At 48.6% G+C, this 13,098-nt stretch overlaps 1 protein-coding gene across 3 annotated transcripts in view; it reads right to left on the bottom strand.

The window, feature by feature from the left end:
• Positions 1-851, bottom strand: part of Ano10 (anoctamin 10) — a 110,782-nt gene extending 109,931 nt beyond the window's left edge. The window contains exon 1 of one of the 3 annotated variants that reach the window (XM_005082299.4): positions 723-850. The gene's annotated coding sequence lies outside the window, so the exon portion shown is untranslated. The other 2 variants (XM_021234219.2, XM_021234222.2) reach the window with 2 other exon arrangements.
• Positions 852-13,098: the final 12,247 nt, after the last annotated feature.

Raw genomic sequence — 13,098 nt, forward strand, 5'->3', positions numbered from 1 at the left:
GCTCACATCAGGTGGAGGACCCCTCAGCGAGCATCTCACGGCTCACCCTGGTTCACCGCTGCACTTAAAGCTGCTAAAAGTTTAGACAGAACAAGCCCTTGGAAACATCTAGTCCTCTAAGGCCGGTGTGCTTTAAACACAGACCGGGCACCTCACAGTGCGCCTCAAACTTTTTTAGGACCCGCAGGACTCGATTACACGCCCAGGTTTTGTGACGAGCGAGTTTGGAGCGGGAACGAAACCCCCAAGGGTACTTAAGTCAGGACGCCTCCGCCCCAGCTCTGGGGGTGGGGTGGGGACAGGATTTTCAGGTGGTCGGCCTGCGGGGACAGCGCTCGCCACCCATCCACCCCGTCACGGAAAGCGCACGGTGGGCCCCGGTCAGAGATCTGGAACCGGACCTGTCCTGCAACCCGGCAGCGGCCAGGGAGGCGTGACTCAGCCGCCGGGGTCCCGAGTCACCAGGCGAGGCTGCCAGGCGCCCTCCCCAAGTGTCACCCGGAGCGGCCGGCCGGCACCCCAGGCGTCAGTCGGAAGCGGCCCCGGCCTGACGCCAGCCCCCAGCCGGTCAGTCGGCCGACATCCCCCTGCCTCCGCTGGCCCTCACCCTTGCGGAGCTCCAGCCCCGCCGCCCGGCGCGTCCGCGTCTCTCTTCCCCGCGGAGGGCGGGGGGGGGAAGCCCCGGCAGGCCCACCGTCCCGGCTACGCCCCTCCCCACTCACCGGCCGCCCACGCAGCGTCCTCGGGGTGGGGGGACGGCCCGAACTGGGAAGAACCAGGCCCGCGGCGCGGAGGCGGGGCTGACTGGCTGCGCGACCGGGGCGTGGCGCTCTAAAGGCCGCCAGGGGGCGTCAACGACCGGGCGGGGCGGGGCCTTCCGGCTGTCACTCGGTCGGGGAGGGCGGGACCACGGGGGAGGGGGGAAGGGGCGGTGCCTCGCAGAGTTGTAAAATCGGGGAGGAGGGGTTGTGCAGGGCGAAACCTCACTGGCTGTCGCTCCGGAATGGGAGGCGGGTCCTCGGCGGGGTGGGCGGGGTCCTGAGGGGAGGGCTGTCACTTCGGTGGGATGGAGCAGAGCTGAATGGGCGGGCCTCTCCAGCTGTCACTGGTGGGATGGCGATGGAGCGGCTGCGACGGGATGGAGGCGGGGCCTCGGCCAGCGGGGCGGAGCCTCCCTTGGGGCGGGGCCTGGCCTGTTGTCATTGGAACCAGGCAGAGGTAGAGCCTCGGCGGCAGGGGCGGGGCCTCGCTGGCTGTCATTGTGGTGGGATTGCGGCTAGGGCTCGCTGGCTAGCTCTGCCAGGCGGCGGGGTAGGGAATGGAAGGGACTAGGTTCTTTCTTAACCTCTTAGACCTGAATCCAGTGCGAGCACCAAGTCTCGTTTTAGTTGTACCAGGCGATGAGAAGCTCAGATCCGATTTATAACTGAAACCTCACCTGCAGTGATCCATAGGGTTCCCTATCCCCTTGCACTTCCTAGAACTCTCAGACTCCGTCCCACCTCTGCCCTCTGGCCTCCATCCTCCACACCCTTCCGGTTCCTGGCCCTTGCCAAACAGGGTTGATTTCCTTGCTTCTGGGCGGCAGTGGAGACAAGGCCTCCAACCCCACCCCTGGAGGTGTGCCTGGTGGGAGGCTGTTTCTCCCAGCCCCCTCCCTGCCTGCCTTAAGGAGCAGTTCTTGGCTGTGCGTCAGCAGGGTCCTGAAGTTTTCTCCTCTCTGAAAACCAAGGCAAATCGTTCATGAACTTTATTAGAGCCAAGTGATGGCTCAGCAGGCTTGTGGAATGATATTACAGGGTTCCTATTTTACCCACCCCCCTGAACTTACATTCATCCTTGTATATAGCTTCATCTTTGGGGATTTTATTGGAAGTATTGAATGGATTTTTAAAATCCTTTTTGCACAGATGATCCTTACACTGGAGATTCAATCCAGGGCCTTGTGCCTGCTGGGGAGGAGTTGTGGGGTTTTTTTGTTTGTTTGTTTGTTTTGTTTTGTTTTGTTTTTTTGTGAGCCAGACACAAGCTGCAGTTGCCTGAGAAGAAGGGGCATTGAGGAATGGCCTATAGGCTTGTCTGTGGGGCATTTTCTTGGTGATGTGGGAGGGCCCAGCCCACTATGGGTTGTACCGGAGAAAGCAAACTCAACAAGCCAGTAAGCAGAGTCTTCTATGGTCTCTGCCTCTGGTCCTTTCTCCGGGATCCTGCCTTGAGCACCTGCCCTGGCTTCCCTTGATGATGGACTGTGAACCAAATAAATCCTTTTCCCTTCCCAAACTGGTCCGTTTCATTGAAGCAGGCTAGGACAGGCTCGGACTGCTGTCTTAAGTCTCCTTTGCTACATAGCAAACCACCCAGAATTAGGCCCCTTCAACACTCCTTTCAAAGCTCCGTCCTCTGCTGTTCCCAGGAGCCCCACTTTCCAGTTGCGCACCCTAGAACAGTGATTCTCAACCTGTGGGCCACAAACCCTTGGGGGGGGTGTCAAAAGACCATTTCACAGGGATGGCCTAAGACCACAGAAAACACAGATATTTATAGTATGATCCATAACAGTAGCAAAATGGGTTACGGAACAGCAATGAAAATAAGTAAGGGAGTGTGGTCCCCTCGGAGTTAGTAAAGGACACACTCAGACACCAAATTCTCAGCACAGAGGAGATCTGTCACCCTTAAGGAACAAGGGCACACCTGCCTGGAGCAGGGATGGGGGCTGAACAGGGGCCACAAAGGTTCCAGCTGAGCAATCAGCAGCAGCAAGCAGGTGGTTTTGGCAGGAGTGGATTTTCAAGGAGAAAAGGAGTCTGTGCTAGGGTGGGTTGGTAAGTAAGTCCTGATTGGACACCTTAGCCAAATAATGAATTTTGAATTTTGGACCTTGGCGTTTAATCTCAGGAATGAGTTAGTGGCCAAATAAGGGCATGTACCGTGGGGACTAACTTTAGAAATGCAATCTCACAGCTTTTAGCAAGGAAGAGGGAAAGGGAGAAAAAGGCAAAGCCCATCAGGGCCACGTCTGCCTTGTCCCGGTCTGTTAGTGCCCTTGGGTCACCACACGAGGAACTGCATTAAAGGGGCGCAGCTTTAGGAAGGCTGAGAGCCACGGCTCTCGAAGGACAGTTTGTTTTTCTCCCTGTCTTAGGTGTCAGCTTCTTGGCCAGGCTAATCTCAGAAGACCATGAGTAGTTCACAACACTTGATCTTGCTCCCAGCGGCCTTGTGGTTGGATGCTAACATTTCTCCGGCTAGTTTTCTGGTCGTTTCTGGTTGTTAGTCCCCCTTTCAGCCAGTCTTCAGATCCAAGCCAGCAGGTAGTGAATTCCCTGTCCTGTCCACTTTCTGTCACTTACTTTGTTACTGTTGTACTTGGCAGATGCTTTTGCAATAAGGCACAGGCTGTAGTGGGCTTCCTCTGGTTAGGTCAGAAATGAAATCTATCAATTCAGTTAAAGGACGTTTTAAGGGCTGAGGAGACACCCTAGCTGATAGTGCTTGCCACACAAGCATGAGGACTCGAAATCCCTTCCTCCCCGCATGCAAGGCTGGGAGCGGCAGCACACGCAAGTAATCTCAGCCCAGGGGAGGCAGATGCAGGAGGACCCTGGGACTTGCTAGCAGCCAATCTAGCCAAACCAGGAAATCCCAAGTTCCCTGAGAGGCTGTCTCAAAAAAGTAAGATGGAGAGTGGGTGATGCCGACCTCTGGCCCCCCACAAGCATACACACAAACACCAGCGCACAGACAGGAATCCACATACATATATGCATGCTCATAAAATATTTAAACAATGTTTTTCGTTGCGTTTCTTTTATTCCAGGTTAGCAACATCTCCTAATGTGGAGGCATTTGAATTTCATTTTCTATGAATTTTCTGTAAAGTGTGCCCAATTTTCTTTTTCTTTTCTTTTCTTTTCTTTTTTTTTTTTTTTTTTTTTTTTTTTGATTTTACGAGACAGGGTTTCTCTGTATTGTTTTGGAGGCTGTCGGTCCAGCCCGGCCTCGAACTCACAGAGATCCGCCTGCCTCTGCCTCCCGAGGGCTGGGATTAAAGGCGTGCGCCACCACTGCCCGGCGTGCCCAATTTTCTTAATTATGGAAATTCTTATAGAAGGATACAAAGTCCTTTTTCCTAAATACAGGTGTCAGTCTTTCCTCGGCCCCTGTCTTCTGTGATTCCCTGTGCCGGTTGAGCATTTAGTTCTTGTTTCTTCTGTGTGCAGATGCTCTCCTTCCCTAAGTGGCCAGTCTTACCATTCCACTTTCATCTCCTCCCAGTTACACCTACAAAGGCCTTTGGTGTGCGTGTGTGTGCACAAGTGCATGCATTGCGTGCAAGCGTGTGTGTGCATGCATATGCGTATGCGTGCATGCGTGTGTACGTGTGCGTGTGTGTGCGTGTGTGTATTATGACTGGGACATGAAGTGACCCCTACAAGGCTCACGTGTTGAAGGCCTGGTCCCCAGTGCAGCAGTATTCAGGGGAAGAACCTGAGGGAGGCCGCTGTACCATGAGATCCTGGCCTATGGCATGAATGAACCTAATGGTGGATTCGTGATTTGGTGGCAGCATTAGGAGAGAGACAATTTAGGAGGTGGAGACTAGGTGGAGGAGGTAGGTCACTGGGGTCACAGCTTTGAAAATCTCACTGTGTTGTCCCTGCCCCATTCCTGTCCTCCCCCCTGTCTCTGTTCTCTCCCTCTCCCTCACAAATCAGGGTCTAGGTGGTGAACTACATTAGTTTGTACCATCTAAAGCCAAATTCTAGGCTACACGATGGTTTACTTGCTGGCAGACTGGGACCAACCTGCCGATGTGTGGTTCTCTTCGTATTCCCTTAGACCTGGCTTGCCATCCTCTCCTCCAAGCTCTTTACCCTGGAATGTCCACCAGCCTTATCTGAAGTCAGGAACTGGGAACACACCTCTGGACAGCCTGCCTGCCCACTGGGACCCACTCCCTCTGCTGTCTGCGTGGTTTGAGTTTCACCTGGTGATGCCAAAAGTGGTGTTTGCTCTTCCATTTCTCAGTGTGCTTGCTCCTTCTGGGTAGTTTCTAAGAAAAACAACCAAAAAATTTGCCCAATACCCATCCTTCCCAAGCTGCCATTTCCAGTTCTATAAGTTGGGGGTTTACTAGCAAAAACCAAGGCAGGAGTTCTGGCTTTCAGAAAAGTTTTCATGCTTGGCATACACATCATAATACACCCCCCAGAGTTATTTTAAAAATATTCTCATCGTACAAGAGTGACTCACTAAATAACCTCTGGTTTTCTCCAGCAAGGCAACTCAGATTCTACATGGCTTCCAGCTTGCCTCAGTTTGTCACAGGGAGCCCTTGATTTACTTTCAGAAACAGGAAATGTCTCTTAAGGAAAGTTGCAAGATTGAGACTACCCCTTCCTCGTGTGCAGCCTGCGTAGCTGCAAGTTGAACAGGTTCTCTGTCTGTCTTTCTTCCCCTCTCTCTGTGTGTCCCAAGAAGCTGACTCACCCCGTGGGCAACAGCAGTGGTGTCCTTGTCCTTTGCCTCTGGATGTGTTTGGCTGCTGGGGCATGGGCAGGAGACTGGGAAGAGGAGGTCACCGGCTTCATTGTTTGGCTCTCCGTGTGCTGAGTCACCACAGGCTGGCGAGTCAGCTGTCATCCACTGAAGGCCACAGCTGTGGCCAGGAAGGCCTTCCATATGGTTGAGTAACTCTCCTGCTCCTTGACTCTAGATCTAGCATGGTGGTGACTCCCAGCCATCACTAGTATCTTAGTCGCTGTTCTATTGCTGTGAAGAGACACCATGAATACTGAAAGTCTTATATAAAAGAAAGCAGTTAACTGGGGCTTTACAGCTTTAGAGGTTTAGTCCGTTGTCCTGTCATCATGGTGGGGAGCATGGTGGCAGACACACAAGGTGCTGGAGAAGTAGCTGAGAGTTCTACATCCTGATCTGCACTTAGCAGAAAGAGAAAGTGGTAGTGGACCTGGCTTGAGCATTTGAAACCTCAAAGCCCACCCTCCAGGGACACACCTCTTCCAACAAGGCCACACCTACTCCAACAAGGCCACACCTCCTAATCCTTTTAATCCTTTCAAATGGTGCAAGTCTCTGGTGACTAAACATTCAAATATATGAGCCCATAAAGGCCATTCTTATTCAAAACACACCTAGGCCCAGAGTGCCAAGCATGCTAAATGGGTTTCCTGCACTCCACCCATGCCTTTGAAATAGGGTCTTCAGAACTCTGCTTGAAGGAAACATCCTCCATGTGCTGGTTCTTTCCAGGACAAGCCTTGTTTGCTGCCCTGTATGTTTTCTGGCATCTCCAAGTAGCTCTGTGGTTTTTACAGATTTTCCTGCTGGGATACAGTCTTCCCAGCATGACTAAGATGTGATTTAAAATTCTATCGGAGTATTTGTGTTTGAAAATCTTGAGATGGCATCAAGAAAATATTTTTAAAAGTGAAAACTGGAGCTGGAGAGATGGTTCAGTGATTAAGAGCACCTGATATTCTCGCAGAGGGCCAGAGTTTAGTTCTCAGCATCCACACCAGGTAGCTCACAACACTTGTGACTCCAGCTCCAGGGAATCCAATCTCCTCTTCTGGCACACCCCCACACAAACACACATACACTCAAAAATAAATACATTTTAAAGCGAAAACTTAGGAGTTAGGGCTAGGATATAGTACAGTCAGCAAAGTACTTGACTTTCAAGTGTGAGGGCCTGTTTTATTTCCATAACTCACATCAAAAAAAAAAAAAGAAAGTAAGAAAGAAAGGAAGGAAGGAAGGAAGGGGAGGGGAAGGGAAGGGAAGGGAGGGAGGGAAGGAGGCAGGGAAGGAATAAAGGAAGGAAGGAAGGAAGGAAGGAAGGAAGAAAGAAAGAAAGAAAGAAAGAAAGAAAGAAAGAAAGAAAGAAAGAGCTGAGCTTGGTATTGTGGGTTTGTAATCCCCACACCAAGGAAGCAGAGAAAGGTAGACCCTGGCCCATGACCAGTCAGTGTAATGTGGTGGAATTCCAGGCAAGTGGAATTCCAAGCTCTGTGTAAAAAAAAAAAGTCAGGCTGTGGCCTCCACATACACACACACACACACACACACACACACACACACACACAGGTATCTGTGGACATATGAACATACACCCACACACGAGCACTCATATTAACACACAATGTAAAACATAAGGTTCTAGAGAGTGATGGATTAAAAAGTCTATATAAATAGCAATGTTGGTGGAGAATTACCATTCTGATTATACAAATTTACATTTAAAATGTAACACCTTACAGTAACCTTTAAACCAAATCAATTATAGTCAAATATTTTGCACAATGTTTAAAATGTCTCAGTAGATCAAATAGAAATAAGTGGAAAAGAAAAATGACCTTTAAATTTTCATTAAGTTTTTTTTCTGGTGTTTTTCATGTCGATATTGAGGAATGAAAAACAGAAGCTTATTTTCATATTTTAAAGATCTGTTCCATCTGTCTGGAAAGGAAGAATGTAAATTCTTTGCACCCTCCCTGTAGTGTGGCATGCAAAGCCCTCTTTGTTAGGAAGGGGTTGTATCATGTAGGTGTCTTTAATATCTGGCTAAATGTGCTATTTTAGTTCTAGTGTATTTTGACTGAAAGCCTATTACATAGAGTAAGAACCGTTTCTCATCTGTGGAATAACCAAAGACACAATTTGGTTCCAGGGAACATGCTAAATGGCTCATGGGTTGTTTATTTGTTTGTTGGTTTTTTTTTTCCATTCTTCTGTGTGTCTAATACACTCCTGGGACAGAACCATTGGAATGATAGAAGCCCCCTGAAATTGCTCACCTGAGAAGCATGCATTGTCAATGTTGGGTTTCGATTCAGTGGGTAACTTAACTGGCAGGCATGGTTTGAAATTTTATCCACTCGTGAACCCACAAGTTAGTCTGTCTCAGCTTCCTGGATGCTGCCAAAAGGCACGAGCAGGTAACTGGGTCAGACACTAAGGACACTCTCTCATTTGTTGGTGGCAGTCACCATGGGCTTTGTGATAGTGGTCTCTGTATTGCCCACAGGGTCACAAGAACATCTAGGCAGCCTCTCATATTCATTCTGTTGGCTGTGACATGGGCAGATGCACAGTTCCACATGGTGTCCTCAGCCAACTTCGTATTCTTTTAGGAACTGTATGCAATCTGGGGTTTGTGACTTTGAAACAGAAAAGAATTACAGAATTAGCCAGTGGGAAGCAGACTTAAAGTTTTATTAAAGTTAGAAAAGGCTCAAGAAATGACTGACAGACTCTAGAGTCACACAGGAGACAGACTTTGGGTGTGTCTGTAAGGGAATTAATTGAGGTGGGGAAACCATCCTGTGGCTGAGGCCCTTGGCTGAATAAAAAGGAAGAATTGAGCAGAGTACCAGCATTCATAATCCCCCCCACACACACCATCCCATCCCTACCCCACCTCCCCACCCCCTACCTCACCCCTGCTTCCTGACTGTGGCTACAATGTGACCTATGAGTACCAGCATTCATCCCCCCCATACACACACCCCACCCTCACTTCCTGACTGTGGCTACAATGTGACCAGCATCTCACATTCCTGTCACTATCACTTCCCACCATGATGGACTGTACTCTCAATTGTGATCCAAAGTTCCTTAAGTTGCTTTAGAATTTTTTAATTATATATGTTTTAATTGTAGAACAATGTCCAGTAATAGGACAGTGTGACTGGGCCATAGGCTCAACAGATAGCAAGCAGTTTAAGTTGCTTTTGTGGGAGGGATTTTATCCCAGTGACAGAAGAAGTAGCTGACAGGACATCTTAGTTGGTTTTGTTTGTTTGTTTGTTTGTTTGTTTCACTTAAAAGACATGAAAGGGAAATCTGCCACAGTTTTCCTCTTGTGGTCAACCCGCCTCATTAGTCTTTCAGATTTCTTTCATTCCCTGCTAGCAACCACTCAATGAGAAGAGCTACATCACACAAGCTGAGTCTGGTCTAGGGGTCCAGGGCACACATAGCCATTCCAGGAAGAGAAAAGACAGCATGTGCAGCGACCCAGGGTAGGGAGGAAGGGAGGACCTTGAGGTGGGTGCTGAGACCAGAAATACTCTTCTGGGGTTGTGTGCAGCGGCCTGGTCTTCTGTACTTCTGCAGAGAGTAGGGAGCCTGTATTGCAAGCTACTCAGACTTAGGGCAACCTTCTCACTGGGACCTCCTTCCTCGCTTCACTGAGCCTCACTGTGCATCCGAACCCCAGCCCAAAGCACTCACAAAACAGTTGTGCTTTTTCTTAACCTGTGTTCTCTGCTCCCTCTCCCTCCCCTGCTACTGCGAGCATTCAAAACAACTGGTTTCTATCTGGGTTGAGAAGGAGCTCCACCCAGAAGAGCAGCCAGAAAATCAGGGCTAAGGGTAGCTCCCTGGTAGGTGAGAGGTCCAGCATCTTATTCTCATTGGGCACCGGGGTGGAGTGGTTCCTCCCAGTATGAAGCATACTGTATGCCAGAGATAAGAGACTGACTCTTACATGCCCCATTTTATGGTGCTAAACCAGCTCAGCTGCCCCCTGCCCTGACTGATTTTTATCCTTTGTGCCAACAAAAATGACACGACAGAAGATAACATAAAATCAGTACCATTGGGTGGTAAGCCTGGAGTTGTCACTTGTTCTGGTTACATCATACATTTAAAGCCATTGATGAGGTTACTTTTGGAACTCAAGTTCAAGTTATGCTTGGTGAGAATGGTTTCTTTTCCAAAATGAAACATTTGAGTAATCCTTGGCTAACTGGACTACAAAGTATTTATTCACAACCTTCCAGTTCTCACCACAACAGAGGTGAACCGAGAGCTCACTCCTTTTTCACCGGCAAGAAATTGGTGCATGCTAAAATTACATTTTTTAAAATGTAAATCTTTGTTGATCACAATTGAGGGGAAAGTTAAGGGGAAAGCTTGCTTGTGATATTTTTATACAATGCTAATAAAAGAAGGCTATAAATTGGAAATTTTTGAATCATAAGTACTCGTGTGAAAGCATATGTCATTGTGGTATGATTTGTAGCTGTCAAAAATCAAAGCAATTAACACATGTCATGTGGGATACTCAATCTGTTCAATGGGATATGAATGGGATATTGTGACAAATCTTACTATTCATGAAAACTGAATTGTATATTTAAAGGGTAAAAGTACTTAACTCACAAGTGTCCACTGACAACTTGATGATTTGAGGGTGTGAGACCCATGGAAGTGTTTCTCCCCAGCCTGGTGAGGAGGGATTTATAGATTGTGCTGTTGTACGACAGCGCCCCCAAGTGGGAGGGTGAGCACAGTGTCACTCCAAACACCTGGGACTTTACAAAGTTCTCCTAGATAAAGCAACTGAACCACACATAGATGATTACAGAGTTTCTGAGAATCAGGACAGGATGTCTCAGCCTGGCACTTTCGAGCTGAGTCTTTCCCACTCAGATTGTCACCCAAGGCTGCAGCCACAGAAGGCTGGGGGTTCTGATTGCACAGTGGCTGGTGCACATGACTTGGCAGGCGATCTCAGTTCCCCATTGACAGCTCCACAGAGTGGCCACTGGGTACCCATGACATAGCTGCTGGCTGCCTGCAGAGGGAGAGAGAGGAGAGGGAAGGGCGAGGCTCTGGCAGCTGTAATACCTTTTAATCAGCCAATCCTCAGGTCATGCACTGTGATTTCTGCCTCTTTCCCTTTGTTAAAAACAAATCACTGGGCCCAGCCCACACTCCAGGGCTCCATTATTTGAAGAGAGCATCAAAGACTAGTGCTTCAAATCAAGGTTGCAAGGCAGTACGGCCAGACGCAGATGACTCAGCAGGCAGCATTCACACCCTTCCGTTGTTCACAATGGTCGAGGCTCTAATGTTAGATCCCAAGGGCACGCCTCTCAGGAAGCCGAGGAATCAGTGTGTGCTGGAGACACAGACAACTCTGTTTTCCATAAAATAGAATCTGATGTGTCAGAGCTTCCTTGGACAGGAGGCATTGCCATGGCAGCCCTGTTCCTACCTACAGGGGACATTTATGTTATTATCATTGACACAACTGGTTGAACTCTGGGCAGTATCATTGACCTAGACAAGCCTTGTGCTGAGAATCGAGCTTGCAGGAGTATGTACTGGGATAGGGTGGAGTGCTAAGGGGAGATGACCCAGGAGCATTCCTGGACTACACCTCAAGGTGAGCCACCAGGTAAAGCTTATCCAACGCCCAAGGCTGTCCTTTGACCTCCACACCTTCACTGTGGCCTGTGGGCATGGTGGCTAATCTTAGTTGTCAGCCTGACATACCTGAGAATAGAACCTCAACTGAGGACCGGCCTCCATCAGACTGGCCTGTGGGCGTGTCTGTGGAGCATTTTCTTAATTGCCGATTGATAAAGGAGGGCCTACCATCCCTAGGAAGGTGTGTGTGAGCTATGCAAGAAAGCTACCTAGAAGCTAACACACACACACACACACACACACACACACACACGTGAAAACAAAATGTAAGATAAAAGTGTGCCCTAGGAGCCGGGCGGTGGTGGCGCACGCCTTTAAGCCCAGCACTCGGGAGGCAGAGGCAGGCGGATCTCTGTGAGTTCGAGGCCAGGCTGGACCGACAGCCTCCAAAACAATACAGAGAAACCCTGTCTCGTAAAAACCACAAAAAAAAAAAGTGTACCCTAGGGTTTATTGCGGGAAGAATTTGCTTAACGCTGCCCCATCTGTTCCAGTAACTCTGCTGTGGTATTTCCAAACCAGCATGGAACATGGCACAAACAGAGGCATCTGGTCACTGTTGACTGAATCAGAAAATCACCCAGAACAGGGGACAGAGTACTTTCTGCAACAGCTGCATCTCACTCCACATCCTTCGTCAGCTCCAGTGCACCGGGCTGTTTTCTTTGGGGCCACCAACCAGCTCCCAAATCATGACACTGAGACTTACTAGCTATGAATGCTCGGTCTAGCTTAGGCTCATTTCTGGTTAGCTCTCCTTACCTTAAATTAACCTGTTTCTCTTTGTCTGCTTTTTGTCTCGGGGCTTTTTACCTTTAAGTATTAGTTTCCTGTTTCTCCAGTGTCTGTCTGTCTGGTGGCTGCCTGGCTTTTGGTCCCAGGCATGTGCCTCTGTTCCTCCCTCGTTCTCTTCCTTCTTCTCTCTCCCTATTTAGTCTCTCTGGCCACCAGCTCCACCCATCCCTCTCTTGCCTAGCTATTGACCATTCAGCTTTTTATTAGACCAATCAGGTTCCTTAGGCAGTCAAGGTGAAACAAATGTAACACACCTTTATACAGTTAATGTAATATTCTGCAGCACAAACAAATGTAACACATCTTCACATAGTTAAAGTAATATTCCATAATACACCAGTCAGCAGGTCACTCTCTCTCCAGGTCTCTGTACAGGAAATTTTGCAGACCGGCATAGATCCCAAGTCCCAAAAAAGTCTCAAGAAGGTTTACTTCCCATTTATTTTTTTCTCGCCATATAGTAAGATGCAAATTCACACTCACCCTTTTACCAGCAGAATTTTACCACTCAGGACTTTTTCAAAAAATGTTTTTTCTGCCCTATTGCCGAATTACAATGATAATTGATGTCCAAGTGATGACCTTGAAGGTCTGTCAGACTCGAGAAACCTAATGAATAAGTGAAGAGAATGAGATGGTTTTTCAATGAGATTTCATGCTTACTGGGCTTGTATTCTAAGGTTTTTGATGAATGGTCACGGATGGTTGTCTAATTTCCCCAGTCATACAAGCCATGGTGTCTTCTGAAATGTAATACAATCCCGCCAGTTCTAACATGGCTATGCTACCACCTTTAGTCACAGCTGCAGGGAGGTGAGGATGGCTAGAACCACTCAGAACCCATCTTGGCCCTTGTAGATTGGAGAACAATTTTTTAAAAGATTTATTTATTTATTACATAGACAGTGTTCTTCCTGCATACCAGAAGAGGGAACCACATTGAATTGTAGATGGTTGTGAGCCACAGTGTGGTTGCCGGGAATTGAACTCAGGACCCCTGGAAGAGCAGTCAGTGCTCTTAACCTCTGAGCCATCTCTCCAGCCCTGGAGAACAAA

The sequence above is a fragment of the Mesocricetus auratus genome, unplaced genomic scaffold (genome assembly GCF_017639785.1).
Source record: "Mesocricetus auratus isolate SY011 unplaced genomic scaffold, BCM_Maur_2.0 Super-Scaffold_100691, whole genome shotgun sequence".
Taxonomy (NCBI): Eukaryota; Metazoa; Chordata; class Mammalia; order Rodentia; family Cricetidae; genus Mesocricetus; species Mesocricetus auratus.